Genomic DNA, 18438 nt, shown 5'->3' with positions numbered 1-18438 from the left:
TTTCAATGCCTTTTCTCCATGATGTTCTGCCTTACCTTAGACCAAGAATCAATGGAGCAAGCCAACCATGTACTGAAACCTCTGAAACTGTGAGCCAAAATACATCTCTTCTCCATTAGGCTGATTTCCCCAGGTATTTTGTCCCAGGGATGAAAAGCTGACTAACACAATGTGGGTTAATGTATGGCATTATAAAATGCAGTACCTCATACTTTGAATCATTGCATTCATCCATTCAACATAGATTTTAGAATTCCTGCTATGCCCCAGCACCCTGACTAGACTCCAGATATAGTAGGAAGATGAACACAACCAGACCTGCCACAGAGCAAGGATTCTAGGGGAAGACAGATAAACATGGAGGCAATTAGAGTTTAGTGCTATTAGGTGAAACAGAGAGCTTTAGCTGGAGTAACAATTCACCTTGATAGTTGCAATTCAAAAATCTGTGTATTTTTAATAAAACATTTTTTTTCTTTCAGAGACCTGCAAATATCATTCTGTTTTTGCATGCATGGTGTTATTTTGACATTAAATGTTAAATCATCTGCTCATCCCATGGATTGGGTCCTAGAATTAGAGGCTACATCTTTTCATCTGTTTCCTTCAATTCATGGCAAAGAAAAAGAAATTAATAAAGGATAGACTCCCCATCTTCTGAAAAATTTTATATCTAATGAGAACTTAGTTAAAAGATTAGAAAATTAAGAAAACTCACTGGAAGTCTGGAAGATGGAGTGGGGGCAAGAGGGTGTGGGTGAAGCAATTTAGTTCCAGTGGTGCTTTTCCTATCTGTTTTGTCAGTTATGAGTCTCACTTGCTGGTAAATAGTTAGAAATTATATGTATTTCATTTCCCCTTTAAATGGTAAATTCACCAGGGGAAAGAACAGTTTCTGCTATTGCCTTGTGTGGGCGTCTGACAAATGATACATAAATGAGGAAAAACAATTCTTCCCATCAGACTTTGTTCACAAAAATACATAGAACAATTCTAGAAATCCAGGGCACGTGGCTCCTGCTCACACTAAGGGCATTTACCATATGTGCCCAATGTCTCAATTATCTCCTAACTTCAGGAATTTCTGTTATTGTTTGAAACAACATGCTGGGCTGTGCCTTTGGAAAGCTCTTATTCTCTGCCCTAAGTGCTGTGTACTTAGGGTGATTGTGGAAGAAATTTAGGACAGGGGTTTGATTGCAAGGAATTCATATCTCCAAGGAAACACTAACATTCTTATTGGCTGAGAACAGTTTGTCTTCCCTGTTTGGGTCTTTGTGTTATTTGAAAAGCATCTTAGGGGCAATTTTGCTTGAGAACATTTAGTAGAGGAGATGGAAGAGGCAGCTCTGTTCCCAATTACATTTTGTGCTGGCTGTGTATGGTCTGTACCTGCTGAGCAGCACAGGACACCGCCCTAGAATTATTCCTATTAAGATAAACTTCTTCTCATGCAGGATTTCTCTCCTTGGACATATCCAGGTCCATGTTCTCTTGTAGTTATTTTGTCTGCACCTAATCTGCCTGTATATCTTGAGGACACTTGAATCTTTTCTCTTATTCTAGTTGTGACAAGCATATGCAACTCTTACACTATGACTTTTTTTTTCATACTGGGGATTGAACCCAGGGGCACTGTACCACTGTGCCACATCCCCAGCCCTTTCTATTCTTTATTTTGAGACATAGTCTCTTGCTAACAGTCTGGCTAAAGTGCCAACACTTGCTTTGAACTTGAGATCCTCCTGCCTCAGCCTCCTAAGTCCCTGGGATTACATGTATGTACCAGGAGGCCTGGTTTATGGGTCTTTTTATTTTTCTATATGGATGTCTCCTATGAGACAAGCTCAACTTACTTACCTACTTCATTGCAAAATATATCTGAAATGAATTTAATAAAGGTCATTTAGAAGGAAAGGGCACTGTTAATGTTTATATCTTGTGACTGGTAACTTTGCAAAATCTAGAATTTTTTTCTAAAACATGCACCAACCTAGGAGGGCTCCAGAAGTGAGGGAGACACACAGTCTTTTCATATGAAAGACAAGAAAGATGACCATGCATCTAGAGAGGGTGGAACAACACAAAGAATGAGGGTTCCAGGGAAGATTTTCTTTGAATTTTAGGGAAGAGTGAAAATTAAAGCAAGACTTAAATGGTACATTGGAGAGGAAGCGGAGGAGTGCAGGGCATTCCAGGCATGAGGAGAACTGGCAGGAGAGCCCTCAGCAGGGGAATCATTTCCTGTCTGCCTCACTAAAAGAGAAGCTTCTGGCTTTTTCTCAAGGAGGAAAGTTCTCAGAGACTTGTTTTGAGAAGGAGATCGGAGCCAGGTCTTGGAAGACATACTGTAGCCTAATAATTATGGGAATCATGTGGTCATCTTTCTGTTGCTGTGTCAATACCCAAGGAAATCAACAGAAAGGGAAGAAAGATTTATAATGGCTCATGGTTTCAGAGGTTTCAGTCCAAGATCCCTTGACCCCATCACTTTGGGCCTCTGGCAGCCGAGTATACCAGGGTAGGAATGTGTGATGGAGGAGAAGATCACTCACTTCATGGCAGATGCGAAGCAAAAGAGGGAGAGTGAAGTGAGGTCAGGGACCCAATATCCTTTTCAAGGACAGGCTTCTAATGACCTAATTCTTCCACTAGGCCCCAGCTCTTGAAGGTCCCACCACCTTCCAATAACATCATGGGCTGGAGAAGTATATTCATGATATGATCAGAGTCAATCTAATCTAACTTTATCTATATAGATGTTTACATATAAATGATCACAGAACAGGGCACTTCTGGATATATAGACGGATATAGATACAGGTATATATACACACAAATTCACATTTGAGTTAGAAAACATATATAAGATTAGGCTTAGAGCCATTTTTCTAAATTCATCTTATTAATCAAGATGGCTGTGAATTGAAGTTTAAGTTTTAGGTTGACATTCCAACCTGATAATGAGTTAGAGGTTTAAGATATGATTTAGGAAAGGGAAAAGATTTATAAGCAATCATCTGAGAACAATTATCTGAGAGTAACATAGCTGAGTAAACCATAATGTCCTCTCCTTCTTTATAGCCTATGCTCAGAATTTATGTTGTCCTGATGCCTTTTTACAGAAAGAAAAAGACCCCAAAACCTAAATTTGCAACTAAACCAAACAGTAACCTTTGCAGCTGCTGTAACTATTTGAGTAAGGAAATTCCTCCATGATTCCTTCCAAGGCAAGGACAGCTGAGGTCTCCAGGGATGGGGCCCAATACTCAACCTGTCTACTCAGAAATGGCTGTTTCTGATATATTGCTTTTCTCAGAAATTACTGTGAATTTCAGGACAGCTAAACAACAGGAGCAAGAAAAGAGCAAAGCTGGTCTAATCTATGGGTTTAGAATTCAAGGTTGAATACTTTCCTTTACATAATGATGCCTCCATGTATACTATGTCCTTATTAATCTCTAAAGACCAGAAAAGGCCAGTGTCTGGTACCTGTGGCCAGTGAGAGTCGGCTGTCATCAAACCATTTTCTCAAAATGGCCAGGACCACTTTCCTTATCTGATTGTAGCAAAAAGAAAGGTAACTTAAATCCTACTAAAGAGAAGAGTTACTGAATCATTGGGACTAAATAAAAAAAATGCAAAACAAAATAAAATCCTTTCCCTTTTCAACCCAGATCATCAGGAAAATAAGGTATAAACTATTCAGGGATTATGTGATATACGTAAAATCAAAAATTGAATTACATAAACATAGTAAATATATGTATTCATTCCATAAATATGGTAGAATACTTGGAAATGTTCTTGGGATGAGCTGCCTTTTTTTTTTTTTTTTAGAAAATGTTTTTAATAATCTACTCACAGTTTTCCTAAGTTTGAGAAGGATAGTGCAAATCCCAGATGCCGTTTCACAAAACCTTAAGTCTTTCAATGGCTTAGGAAAACTGAGTTTGAATCCTGGTTGGAATTTTGCATTGCCACACATGTATGTGATTTATATCTGTCATTTTCTGTTTTGTTTTGGCTTCAGTCACATTTCTCAATTACATCTCATCCAAAAAAATATCATGAATGTGGGTGTGTCTTTGTGTGTGTGCATGTGCATTTAGATTTCATTTCAATTTAAGATATAAGAAACCAAGAATACCAACACTGGAATGATAATACTCAGAAAATTCCAATTCCTAATAGTTTTAAAAGAAAATTGCATTTCTCAAAGTAAATTCAGTCCTATTATAAGGCTATACATGGGATATAAACTTAATTCAGAAGGACACTGGAATATTGATCTCATAGTTCATTGAACATAAAACCTATATTTATTTGGGTAATCAGTCATTTTATAACTTCCTAAAGCTGGATGGATTCTTTGATATTGGCTCCATTAATTTTTGTAGTGCTGTGCTAAATAAACGTGAAGTATATATGAAGCATCTGCTTTCGTTATATTGCTTCCAATTCTGTCAGAGAGATTTTTATAACATGAGTGATAATAACTGATAGCAATATTGATTCTACATTTAAGCACTTCCCATGTTCCAGACAGTATGCTAGGAACTTTAGTGTAGTGTCTTAGAATCTTCTCAACAGCCTATGAATAAACATCATTATGTGCATCTAATAGTTGAGTTCAACAAAAGCTTGGCAAGGTTGGTGCTGACTTTTCCCCAGGTTACACAACTGATTCTTAGGTTTAGAATTCAGGCTAATCTGACTCATGAAATACTATTAGTGATACTTGAAAAGGTTGATTAGCAATATGTACCATCATCTACAGAGTCAAATTGTTCTTTGAAGGTTTGGCAACTAAAGTCAGATCTCTGAGATCCACAGCCACAATCTGTACTTAGGCAAGTAATTCAGTCTCTCTATAACTAAATTTTAATTCTCTCAAAATGGAGTTTTTAATAGTACTACTTCACGGGACTGTAGTGAGGATAAAATAATCCTCCCCAAAATAAATTGTCTGGAGCAAGTTACATCCTTGCTAACCAGTAACTATAATAATAATAGCAGTTGTTTTAATTGTTAGCTATTAATATAGCAGCTTTTATTATTATTACCTTCACTATTGGAGCTATAGTTCTTCTCGGGAAGCTGGTAGCACACATAAGCACAACTTCAATGAGTCTGGAAAATATTTCATGGCTTTGGAATTTCACACTGCTTTCTCTATGATCTCAGATACTTACAAAGATCACAAACATTTCTATCTTTATAACACAACTAGGCAAACTTACAAAGGGTAATCCCCAGTGGATTGTGTCTGTGGAACTGCAGGGATTTGGCTTCTACAGGGTTGACTGCCCCAGGGACAGAAGAAATGTTCTAATCGTTAATCGGATTTTTATACCAACTCATTTTTCCTTAACACAATATCCTCCTGGGTGGAATCCAAATTAACCAAGCTTCTATTGGGTGCTTAGCATCATGAGTTTTCCACAGCCACTTTGATGTTATCACATTTTCTTCCTTAGAGACAGGAAATCAAGTTATTTGGTAACTTCCTTTCACTGTAGGTAGAGATGCTGCAAATGATAACTAGTATGAACTTGTGAAGGAAACTAAGTTATGGCTTCAAAATATTTGGTCAAAGAAAAAAAAAGAGTTATAACCTGGAGCTTAATAACTCTTTTGTCCCTAAGTTTTAAAAGTGTGTACTATGTTTCCTGGCTAGAACTTCCAATTATTTCATTAACCACTGGTTGGAGGTGATTCATATACAGAGATAAAACCACCCAGGGAGCTCCTAGCTTGAGAAATATTGGTGATATATATTGGGTATTTATTGAAACTATTTTCTAAATGCATCTAAAATTAACTACTCCTAAGAACTCTAGGGAAATAAACTTTCGTTTATTGAAAGTTTATTGAAATTTGAAAAAGGAAGGAAGGGAGGAGGAAATCGGAAGGGACAGATGAGAAAAAGGATTTGAAAACTCATGTTTGTAGTTTATTGTCCAGTGAACAATGATGTGTAGTATTTATTGATGGATTCACTTATTGGGAGAAAGTCTATGTGTTGTTTGTTGGGACTTTTAAAAGATAAGTTGATTCTGCCTTTGAAAATTTCATGACTTTTAGGAGAGAGAAGTTGTGAGCAAGTACAATGCAGAAATGAGAAAATTTACAATAAGAAATTAGATAAGGCAATATTAGTGTAAAAAGAGAGGGAGGAGGCAGTGACATTTGATTTGGAGCTTAAATGTTGAGAAGGGTTTTCTTTAGGGAAGTTTCTTTGGAGGGTGCAAGTGCAATAATTGATTGGTTTAGCCAACAGTGAATGTTATATGGAGAATGACAATGGAAAAAAAAAGATGGAAATCGTGTTTGGGGGTGATTGGGGTTCTGGCATGCCGTTCTAGAAGTAATAATCCTGCTGGAACTGGCATTGGTTATACTAGATCTTTGTACTACAGAAAGATCCCAGCCCAACATCACTTTCATACATAGGACCAGTGAGAGATGTAAAGGAATTTTAGGGTCACTTGTGCCTCATTGGTGACATGGTTTCTAATGGCCTTGCTATATTAAGTTTGTATCAAGGAATACATTTTCTCTGGGAAATGACTGAACCCCATTCATTATCTGGGACAATGCTGACAAAGCCATTAGACCTTAAGTGCTTTATACCTTGTAGGATTTTGCTTGTGATTTGCCTTTCCCTGTTCCCTCATGTTTCCCTTTGGCCTTTCCTTAGAGTCTAAGGGAGCTGAAAAGGAGCATTTTAATTTTTCTGGCCCTTGCTTTTGGCAGGTAAAATATTCAGCCCATCCTGATTTCTCCCTCTGAATAATGAAGTAGTCCTTCATTGCCCCCTCTCTGCCCATACTTTCATTTCTTTGGTATCTGTTACCGCTCTCCATTGGCCTCATCAACTTTTTTTTGCCACTTCAGTCAAACAATGCCTAAGGTAATGGCAAATTAAAGGTTGCTTATGGCTCTTTAGGGTCATTAGAATTAAAAATCTTGAATGCTGACTGTAAGAATGCCAAAGGTCTCCAATTCACTCAATGATCAACAAATGTTAATCATGAACTTGTGATATTCTAGTTAGTGTAGCCTGCTGAGTCTATAATGATGAAGACAGACAGGGAAACACTCACTGTTCTCAAGGAAACCAAAGACAGATAGGGAAAAGTCATCTAAAAGCTCACATAAACCAACTGAGAAGAAAGCAAGGGAAATAAATACTTCACAGTGACCAGTGTTGACTGGGTGGTCATGGGGTGACACTGCTGTTCAGATCTGAGTGACCCAAAGGAGCAAGCCATACTCAAACAGTTCCCAACTTAGAATGGTTTGCTTTTCTACATTTTGACTTTATCATGGTGTGAAAGCGATACATATTGAATTTTGAGCTATTCCCAGGCTGCTGGTTTGAGGTACAGCACTCTCATGATGCTGGGCAGTGGAAGCAAGCCACAGCTTCCAGCGAGCAGTGTGGTCACAGGGGAAACAAGGACACTCTACAGAGTGTTGTGTTGCTAAGCTAGGATGTTTGGTAGTTTAGGAGTACTGAGGAAAACTCATGATGTTTTAAATTCAAGGTGGCTTATTGGGACAGAATCCCGTCAGAAGTTGAGAAGCATTGTGTGAGAACATGAACATTCCTGGGAACAGGAATAGAAAACTTGGTGGTTTAGAGAAACTGAAATATTAATAGATAACTTTTTGAGGCCCTTCCAAGTGAGGCATTCTGCTAAGGGTTTTAAATGAACATATTCATTTTCTCATTTGATTCTCATTATCAGCCCTATAAATATCTGTTTCTTATAGAAGAACAAATAATGGTTTGAGAGTACACGGTACAAAAGGACTGGAGCCCCCCCCCCCCCCGTCTGATTGCAAGGAGTATTCTATTTTCACTAAACTTTGCCACCTTTCTCCTAACTTATGCTCTGATTTACACCTCTCTTAGGTTTTGGAAGCCAATATCTTAGCATACCCTCCAACTTGGATTATCCCTGCAGAATAGCTTCTCTCCCTGGTGGAAACCTTGCCTCCAATTCTTTATTCCTGCTAGGCTTGAGTGAGTGATGCAGTGGCAGGTAGAATCTGAGAGCCCGTGGTAATGTACTCAAGGTTGTGCCGCATAGAGCCACCATTTCTGTCTCTTACAAGCTGACCTCATCTCCTGGGCTTCCCATGTCTAGAGCAGGAGAGTGATTTGAAAACAAGGTACTGTGCAGTCATGGAACAATCAAAACAGAAACTTAGGCTAAACACTGTGAACAGAGGGTTATGACTCTGTGAGAATGATGGCTGCCTACTTGGAGAGATTTCCACAACAATGGTGTCACTGTGGTATTTGCCCTGGTGCTGAACTGGCCTCAATCTGCAGGCTCAGAAACTCCATCTCATCACATGTCATGGGAATAAGCTTAAAAGAACTGGATGGATGAAACTAGAATTCTGCTTTGCTCATTTCTAATGAGAAACATTATGCATATATTTTGGAAATGAATATTATTAAAAGATTTCTTGGTGAATCTGAACTTATGAAAAGAATGACTCAGAGGAATTATGGATGTACTGGCTTCAGGCTTTTTTAGCATGCTGTGCCCATCTTGATGACAGAGATATAATAGAGGCCCAGATCCCCTGGTGGCTGCTGTGGGGGGCCACCAAGTTCTGCTATGAATCTTCTGGTTTCTCATCCCTTGTGGCATCAAACTTCACTCTGATTTGTTCTTCTTTATATGTGTTAATACCATCTCTCTGATTTCAAGTCAGTCTTTTTGACCAGAAAGTAAGCAATCACTTTTTATCTCTTCTCTGAATCATCCTGTGGTGAGTTTTTCATTCTCAGAAAACAATTTTACTTCCTTAATTTCTATATTCTGGAAGGATGCTTTCTGCATCCTCAGGGTACAATCTGTACTCTAGTTCAATGAAAATGACAATAGCATTTTTCTATGAGATACCCACATACACAGGAAATTAATTTTGGAAACTTTATTTTTTTTTTTAGTTTTCTACTACTATATGATAAGCCAAACCAAAATGCTATGGCTTGAAAGAATGATTTATTATTTCTTATCCTTCTGTGAGTTGATTTGACTTTATGGGCTCTGCCTGTACGACATTGTTGAGGGCTTCTCATTTGGCTACACTCAGCTGGTGGTTAGTTAAGATAGGAAGGTTGGAGAATGATTCATTCCAATGACTCCTCTTTCTCCTCATATACACTCTTCACATGACTAGGCTGGGTTTCTTCCTGACATGTTGGTCTAAGGGGTCTTATATGGGAATTGGCTTTCATGATCGAGGAAGTGAAAGCTGCCAGTCTTCCTAAGTTCAATCCAGAATTGTTACATTCTTTTGTTCAAGGCAAGTCACAAGGCCACACCTGATTCAGGGAAATAGATAGAGAGATTTCAATTATTGATAGGTGGAATGCATCATCAGCAAAACAGGAATTGAAGGTGGCTATATTTGAAGACCATCTATCCTAATTTGCCTTCTAGCTACAATATTTTCAATAGGAAAAATATTCTCAACCTCTTACCCTGAAGATTCATTGTATTATAATATCATCTTGAAATCTAAGATGTCATCATCTAAGTCATACACGTGTACAATACACGTGTACAACGAGACTCATGGGGTGCTACTTCTCAGGCAGGGCTCCTTTGTTACAGGTCCCCATATGCAAAGGCTTTGAATGAAAAGCACAATATATCTGCACTACAGAAACTTAGCATATTCTGCCACATCAGTGGCAAGAAAACTGCAATGCACAGTCTCACTTTAAAGAAATGGAGGTAGGAAGATGGATGGTACATATGAGTTCACTGGCTCATATCTATTCAGAAATCCATTTAGACACATGTGGCCAGTTCTCTCTGTTCTGACAGCAGAAAGTATTTGTTTCTGAAGGTCAGCTCTGCTTCCTGGTTTTGGTTGTCTGTGGTTCTTGATTTTCCCCTCCTGGGTTCTTCAATCTGTTTTCCAAATCATTCTTCCCAAAGAAATGACCTGTATCTGTAGGTGAGTGATTTTTTCAGCTCATTTGTAGTGTTTCTAAATTTGGGGGCCCAATTTTTTTTTATTTAAGTTTTGAACTTCTTCTCTCTGTTTTAGTGAAAGTTGGCAAACCACCTTTATAATTTCAATGAATCATATGATATTCCATTTCATTAGATGAAAAAAACCACAGATTGCTTTGGGACAGGCCCCTCTCTACTTATAATATGGTGATAATGTTTCAGAATGACATTTGTAGGAATCTACTTTTTAAATTTTTTTATTAGTGCATTATAGTTATACATAATAGTGGAGAAATTCTTAAATGCCCAGGGTTCACTATCTTAAATCTTTCAGAGTTCTCAACAAGGGATCTTATAACTATACCCATAATTTGGTTTTTACCACAGGCCATGCGTTAGTGGTAGGGCACTGATTCTGACTTTACCCTGAGGCTGTATTTTTTTATTTTAAAATCTTTTGCTACCCAGAGAAGGCTTCTAGGCAAGTACTTCCATGGAACTGGTCTTTCCCATCCTATCTGCTTGGGAACAAAGAAGTTCCTTCCTTAGAACTCCTCTCTCTCTCATCATGTTTTATCACGTCCTTAAAACAAGTCAACTTTCACTTTTAATATTTTTCCAGAACTTTCCTTAGTTAGGTTCATAATCTCACTAGGTATATTTTGTATTTTCTACATTACCACAAACAACAGTCTTCTCAGTTTTTCCTCATTCTGTAAGCTCTGATAGCAATTTTGTCATTATTATGGTTTAAATATTAGGTCTACCCCAAATGCTCATGTGTGAGACAATGCAAGAAAGTTTAGAGGTGAAATGATTGGGTTATGGAAACCTTAATGTAATCAGTGAATAAATCCCCTTATAGGGATTAACTGGGTGGTAACCAAAGGCAGGTAGGGTATGGCTGGAGGAGGTGGGTCACTGAGGGTGCTGTGAGGAGAGCTCTCTCTCTCTGCTTCTGGTGCAATCTCTCCAGCTGCTTACCTCCACCACATTCCCCCGCCATGATGTTCAGCTCCACCTTGAGCCTGAACCCTGATGAATGGAGCCAGCTATCTATGGACTGAGAGCTCTGAAACTGTAAGCCCCAAAATAAACTTTTCCTGCTGAAAGTTGTTCTCATCAGGTCTTTTGGTCACAGCAATGATAAAGCTGAATAAAACACTCATGAACTTTGTAGCTGCCCAATAGCCTTTTCATTGTCTTCAAATATCTGCTTCACCAAGTCCCAAAGCTGATGTTGAAGTATTAGATTTTTGTTATAGCAGCACCATACTCTGGTACTAGTTTTAGGTATCCATAACTACATAACATCCCAAAATTTAGAGACATAAAAGCAGTGACTGTGTTTTCTTGTAATTGTGTGAGTTGAACACAACAGGACACAGTGGTGATGATCTTGCACCGATGCAAAATGTCTTCTCTCTAATCTGGAAGGACACAAACAGCTGGCCTCAGGGTGACTGGGATAGCTTTACTGGGGTCATATGGGTGAAATTTCACATGTGGCTGGAAATTCATTTTCATTATTAATTCTGCTTTTTGATTCTCTCCTCCATGGCCATCTTGGGCTTCCTCAGAGTTTGGTGAACTCTGAGAAGTTAGGCTTCTTACATGGAGGTTGGCTTCCTTTGGAAGAAGATGGAAGCTGGCAGATTCAAAGGGAGAAGTAAAAGATTGTACCTCAGGTTGAATGGAAACATATGGGCAGAGAAAGAACTGGTGACGCCATTACTGGAGTCAGCGAGTTTTCTGGATTAGGGTTCTCCACGCTTTCCTCTTTGTGACCTATATGAAGTACATGTGACCCAGGGAGTTTCTGTATGTTTACAAATAAATTATGATTTCAAGAAACAAACTTTACCCTTATCACATTGCTATCATTTATGTATGAGGTGTCCCCTAAAAGCTCCCATATGAGATAACGCAGGAATGTTCAACAGTGAAATGAGTGAATTATGAGAGCTATAACCTAATCAGAGGATTATTGCAATTCAAGGCATAATCATTTGAATGGATGAATAGCTGGTAACTGTAGGCAGGTAGGGCATGGCTGAAGGAAGTAGATCACTGAGGAAGTGCCTTTGGGGTTCATTATTTTGTCCCTTGCAAGCAAAGTTCTGTTGCCTACCTGGCTTTCATGAACTGAGCTGCTTTCCTCTGCCGTGCCCTCCTGCCATGACATTTCCTCACCTCAGACACAAAGCAATGGAGTCAGCTGAACATGGGCTGGAACTTCTGAAACCTGGAGCCCAAATAAACTTTTCCTCCTTGGAGCTATTCTTGTCAGATCTTTTGGTCAAGCAAAGAGAAGCTGACTAAGACACATGAAATGAACTCATGTTTTCTAATTTATTATTTAAATATTTATTTTGGTATTTACAGTAGGAACAAGAAAGTGGGGTAATGGTCTAAATGGAGTGGGTTTGGAGTTGTAGGACCTCTGTTCCAGTCCTGGATCTCCTGGCAATTAAAGTGAAGAACTCAAAACAGTGTTTGGGTAGAACCAGACAAAATCAGGGTTGGGACTGGTTCAGCGGTGTAGTTTGAAAGTCGAGTGGAACTGAAGGAACTCTGGCTTAAGTTCAAAGATGTGGTTCTATTCCCTTCTGTGCCTCACTTGAGGGGCATGACACAGGGTAAATTCTATTAGGAACTTTGAAGAACCCAGGTCTTGCACACACTAGGCACACCACTGAGAGACCCTGAAATACACCACTACACTGTGATACACTCCCAGCCCTTTTTGAAAATTTTATTTTATTTTGACATAGAGCCTCACTAAGTTGCCCAAGGCCTCTAACTTTGGTTCTTCTGTGTCAGCCTCCAGAGTAGCTGAGGTTACAGCTATGGGTCACTCACCTGGCATTTAATGGATGTTAAAAAGCAAGTTATAGACTCCAATTTTATTTTACAACTAGTAAGTTAAAATAACAAGTTCAAATAACAATGATTCTGATTCCCTTACTGTCTATGTAACAAAATGAGTGTAAATAAAAATGTTCTTCAAAGTAATTTGCCATTTCATGCCCCTGGAGTGAAGTGGAGAAGCTCAGGTCTTTGAGCTTAAATGGAAGCTCCTTCAGTTCCACTCAATCTTCAGACCACCTTGCTGTTACAGTCCCAAGCCTGAGTTAGTATGGTTCCACCCAAACACTGATTTGAGTTCTCTGATTTTTGCCACCACCAGATCCAGGACCCCAGTGCAGATCCCACAACTCCAAACCTGCTTGTTTTTGCACATTATCACACTTTCTTGTTCCTACTGTAAACAGACCAAGGGAGTTTGCAACTTCCATCCCTTAACAAATATCTTAATTTAAAAACAAACAAACAAACAAAAAAAAAAAAAAAACTGTGGACAGTACTGTAGGGCTTGTGACTGTGAAAATAAAAATATCCCTCAAATCCATGCAATTGTGAGTTGTGAAAAGAGAGTTATTGTGAGCACAGTTCTGCTGAAAGTGGTAAATGTGTCTCTCACCTTCAGAACCATCATTTCCCAGCATCCCAATGTGGACAGTATTTCCTTCCAATAGATTGACATTTCCCAGTTGGTATTACTGACTTAAAATATATCTCTATAGCAAGATATACAAAGTTATGGTCTACTTTTATGGTCTAGGCTGAGAGAAATTATCCTTTTTGCCATATACCAGAACAATGAATTTTAAATTATATATTTAAAATTATACTTTCTGCCAAATACAGAATAATGAATCACATAGGTCCTCCTTCATTGTGTCCATATTTCAAGGGGTATAGTGGACTGAATTGAAGTTATACGATTTTCTTTAGAAATGAAGTTGATTAGGAATTAATATCTGTTTACCCATCATATGTGGAATTTAGGCTGGATAATCTATAAGACTCTGAAACTCTGGGATTCTGTGGCCACAGAGTCTCCTAGGAGGGTGAAAGTCAACCTGCACCGTGTCTCTTTTTCACCTCTTAGGTGAAGAACACCGTCAGATGCCAAAGCATGATTTCACATTACATTTTTTTTAATAAGAAAATTGTATTTCTGAAAGATAGGTTGACAAAGGACATGCTGAATTTCCAAAATTAACTGTGAAAGACAGATCATCTAGGCATGACTGAAAGCCATGCATAACCTTTGTGCTCAGATACATCATTTCAAAAATGTCACTTTATGCTTATTCAATGCTACTCTCATTATTCTATTTTAAGCATTAAAATTTGTGTTCTGGAGCTGAACAGAAATTATTGCTTCTATCTTTGGGCTTATTAGAAATAATTTAGAATTCATTTAAGAGTGATAAAAATCACCTTTCCATTATGGTTGAATTCAGTTAAATGTTGAAATTTGCAATGCAATTTTCATTGTCTTTTATTAGCAGTGTTTTAGTATGTACATATGTAGTTCAAGACTATTTTTAAGTATCTTATGAAAAAACTTCATCTGAAAATGATTTTTTCCTTTACTTTTTAATTGCCTAGAGTGAGCTTGAAGTAGAATAAATTATGGGACAAGGTAGCCAAAAAAAGTCAGACTTTTCCTTATATAGAGAAACTTTCTAAAAAGCATATATGAGAGTTGAAACACATTTTCATTTCTCCACAAATTATTTACCCAATATATACACCATGGTAAAACTAGATGATGCAGGGAAAATGAAGAGAAAAAAATGTAATTGTTTAGAAAAGAAATTAATTTCTGTTTTGACTTTTCAGAGAGAAACAGGATTTAAAGTGGGGATGTGTAGTGAAAAGAAGATTTTGTAAAGGCAAAAAGCTCCCTAATCCATCTTGAAGGGATGGATCAATCATCTGTGATTTACTTGTCATTTTATTCTCTGAACTATCCTGATTCTCTCATGTCAAAATTTGGATTAATACTAAACAGAAGGAGCAGGAAAAGATCTGCTTGAATTACGTGGCTCTTCAAGCAGGGACCGGAAGAGGGAAGGAGTTGCCTCGGTAGTGGAGGGTTCCCTGGGCAAGACTGCTGGGGAATCACCGCAGCTGGTGGAGAGCCAAAGAGCAGAGCACAGTGGAACATGGAGGAAGAATGCCAAAGCAAACGACACCCCAGATGACAAACCTCAAGAAAGTGGGTCAGATTTAAGCACTAGATGCCTTGACACAACTTAGAGACTGGCTGGAGAGTCAGATCAAGAAGAATCAGAATAACAGGTCACATAGTGAAAGGGGGCTCTTGGAGGGTAAGAACATGTCTGTTTGCAGCTAGAATGTACCCTGTGACATTTTTGCAGGAGGCAGGGACAGGGACAAGAGATATTCAAAAGGCTGCCTAGGAGAGTTGTGGTAATTCCTAAAATAACAAAACCAGTCGAAGCATTCCAATACCACACAATGAAATTAAAGCAGGTTCTTATTTTCCTACTGTAAAGGGTCTTAACATAAGGTGCAGTAAGCACACTATTTACTTGGCTCAGGCACTTGCAATAAAATAAGTGGTTAATTTAAACTTCAGGAATGCATTATTTCTTAGTTCTTGAGGCTACAAGTCCAGAATCAAGATGCTAGCATGGTTGATTTCTGGGGTGGGCTATTGCATGTGGACTGAATATCTTCTCTCTGTGTTCCAACATGGCAGCGGTGGGAGATTTTCCTTATAATCACATCATGAGAGCCCCATTCTCATGACCTCATTTGAACCTAATTATCTCCCAAGTCTCCATCTCCAAATGCCTCATATTGAGGGTTAGGGCTTCAACAAATTAATTTTATTTGTTGTTGTTATTGGGAGGAGGAACACAATTTGGTCAATAGCAACTGTCAACTTTGATCATCTCACAGTCACCATAAGAGTCCTAAAGTGTATTTGGTTTTCCTTACAGACAATATCTATAATTGGTTTGACATTGAAATTGACCTGACAGTATAAATTGTTTGCCCAGACTCTTTCTTATTATTTCTACCGTAATTCTGAGTATGCTGTATTGCGGAGGGGGGGGGGGGTGGGAATCTCCAATAATTTCATAGATATGAAAGGTTTACCCCCACACACATTTGTTCTCTGTTTATTTTGGCAAATAAAATGAAGTGTCATTTGCTCACAGTTTGCATACGACCCCCAGCATTGGTCTTACCCACTCCAAGGCCATCTTCTAATCTCTGTGGGAAAGAGAAACTTTGTCTTCAGGCTTGTGCAACTAATGCTGCTTCCATGAATACCACACTACACCCAGATCTACCATTGATGACTTATAACTTAAGAAAGAATAATGAAAATCACATTCTAAATATGATTGCTCCCATACATGGGAGTTATTAATCTTATGGAGAACACACCTTAATTCTTAGACTCAGGTTAACCATCTATTCAGAGCACCTCACTACTCAAACTCCTCTTCTCTAGAAACCCATCCTACCACACACCATTCAACAACTAAATAGTGGCAACTATTTTCTCAGAGTCTGAGTTTCTTAATTTAGAGTGATTTTTTATGGTTAAGGATGACAGGAAACAAGTTTTAAAGAATGGTCTAGGTGTTATTTTTTCCCCCTCTTAATCCTGATCCTTTCAAAATTCTTTCATTGCTAAGCCAATCATCTTCATTGATATATAGTTTTACTCTATTCCATCTCATAACTCCAACTCATAATTTTGTATATAATCTGATGACTTATTTAAATTATGTGAAAATTAATGTACTCCATAGATTTCAAAACTAGTAAATGGATGCTACTAGTTTTGTAGGGAAGATCTTTGGTTGCTTTTCTTCTTCCTAAAAATGAATTAACTGAATAGTTTTCACCTCATTATGTCTCTAGGAACTTACTTTGGACACTAAAGGACTTCATTGCTCTAGCCCCCTTGGAAATGACATCAAAATATTTGCTAGTATAGGCTAAAGGAAAAGTCTAGATACATTAAAAGTTTTTCTCTTCAAAAGTTGTTTGATTGTACTGAGTATCATCATAGCCATGATGAAACAGAATATTTGAAATCATTAAAATCAAGTGAAATAGTCACTGCTAGAATATTTAATGGTTTCCATCTTGTTATAGGCATGAATGATGCATACAGTAGTCACCTAACTAATCCTTAAGCACTTTCTTCTCCTGGGCCACAAGTCATATGCTACTTGAAAAAAAACAAAGGGGAGCTTAATAGTTTCCTGATTTATGCCTTGAGACTCCGCTCTTTAGGATGAAAACAGTGGGGAAGACTAATTATTTCCCTAAGGTTAGCACCTATAAGTTAAACTGTCAACTTCCACTGTGTTCTACCATCTAGTGTAAGCAGCTACATTCTGTCACATTGCATAATGATGATAATCATTATAATCACATATCAACACAATGAGTTAATGAGATAATAACAAGACTCCAGTGCCTTCCCTGCATGCTAAACAATTGATTCCAGTCACAGACATTTGTCAGCTTGTTCCACCTAACTGGATGATGCCAAAAGTGTATGTTCTGTCCAAAGAGGGGGCTTCCAGCAGGCAGTGAGATGCACTAGTACACACATCTGCTATGAATTTTCAGTAGTTATTCTTGAAGATTTTTGCGTCATTCCCTGGGTTCCTCTTTTAAAATTCTCCAGGAAGTTCTGATGTGTCATCCGAACATATCTAATAAAGTTTCTCCAAGACAGCATTTAGGATATCATACAAGATCTTATGAACAAAACCAGACAAATACACCATAATCAACAATACCTGGAGATTTAGAGATTAACTTGTCTAGCCTCATAAGATTTTTACATCAATTTCCCCTAAAGTATCAAATCCATCTTCATAGAAGCTATTTATTTGAACCAAGACAGAGATTAAGTAAGTCTAGCAGGCTAGGAAATGTTTATCCTAAATGAAAGCAAGATGTGATCATGGGAACAGCCATATCAGTCAAAGGGCTCAATGTCTATGGTATTTTTGTGAACATTTGTGCTTATACACACTAGATTTTAAAAATTCTATTTCTTTCTCAATCCTTGCAGTTTTTATGAGGTTTGTGATTGCTGTCATGCAACAAGCTTCATCTGAAGTTTCTATTTAGAAATTCCAACTCAGGTGAATACTCCTGACGTTAATGTATTTATTGGCATTGGAGTATTAATTAGTCTGAAGATGATAATTCTTATTCTGTTTGTTAGTCATTTTTATAGCTCTGACCAAATACCTGATGTGAACAACTGAGAGGAGGAAAAGTTTATTTTGAGCTCAAGGTTTCAGAGGTTCGGTCCCTGGTTGGCTAACTTCATTGCTCTGGGCTCAAGATGAGGCAGAACCTTGTGATGGAAGAAAGTTATGCAGCTAATGGCAGCCAGGAAGCAAAGGAAGAACATGGGGAACCAGGGGCAAAATATATAATCTCTAAGGCATATACAGTGCCCCGTTTCTTCCAGCCACACCTCACATGCCTAGAGTGACCACCTTTCAATCAATGAATCATTAATCCTTCAAGTAGACTAACACACAATTGGTTTCAGCTCTCCCAATTTAATCAT

General features: G+C 38.1%; 1 protein-coding gene across 1 annotated transcript in view; it reads left to right on the top strand.

Annotated features, from left to right (window-relative positions):
• The window catches only part of Nyap2 (neuronal tyrosine-phosphorylated phosphoinositide-3-kinase adaptor 2), a 235869-nt gene that overhangs the window by 120667 nt on the left and 96764 nt on the right, over positions 1-18438 (top strand). The window lies entirely within an intron of this gene.

This window comes from Marmota flaviventris, chromosome 11 (genome assembly GCF_047511675.1).
Source record: "Marmota flaviventris isolate mMarFla1 chromosome 11, mMarFla1.hap1, whole genome shotgun sequence".
NCBI lineage: Eukaryota > Metazoa > Chordata > Mammalia > Rodentia > Sciuridae > Marmota > Marmota flaviventris.
This window is presented reverse-complemented; position numbering and strand designations above follow the sequence as displayed.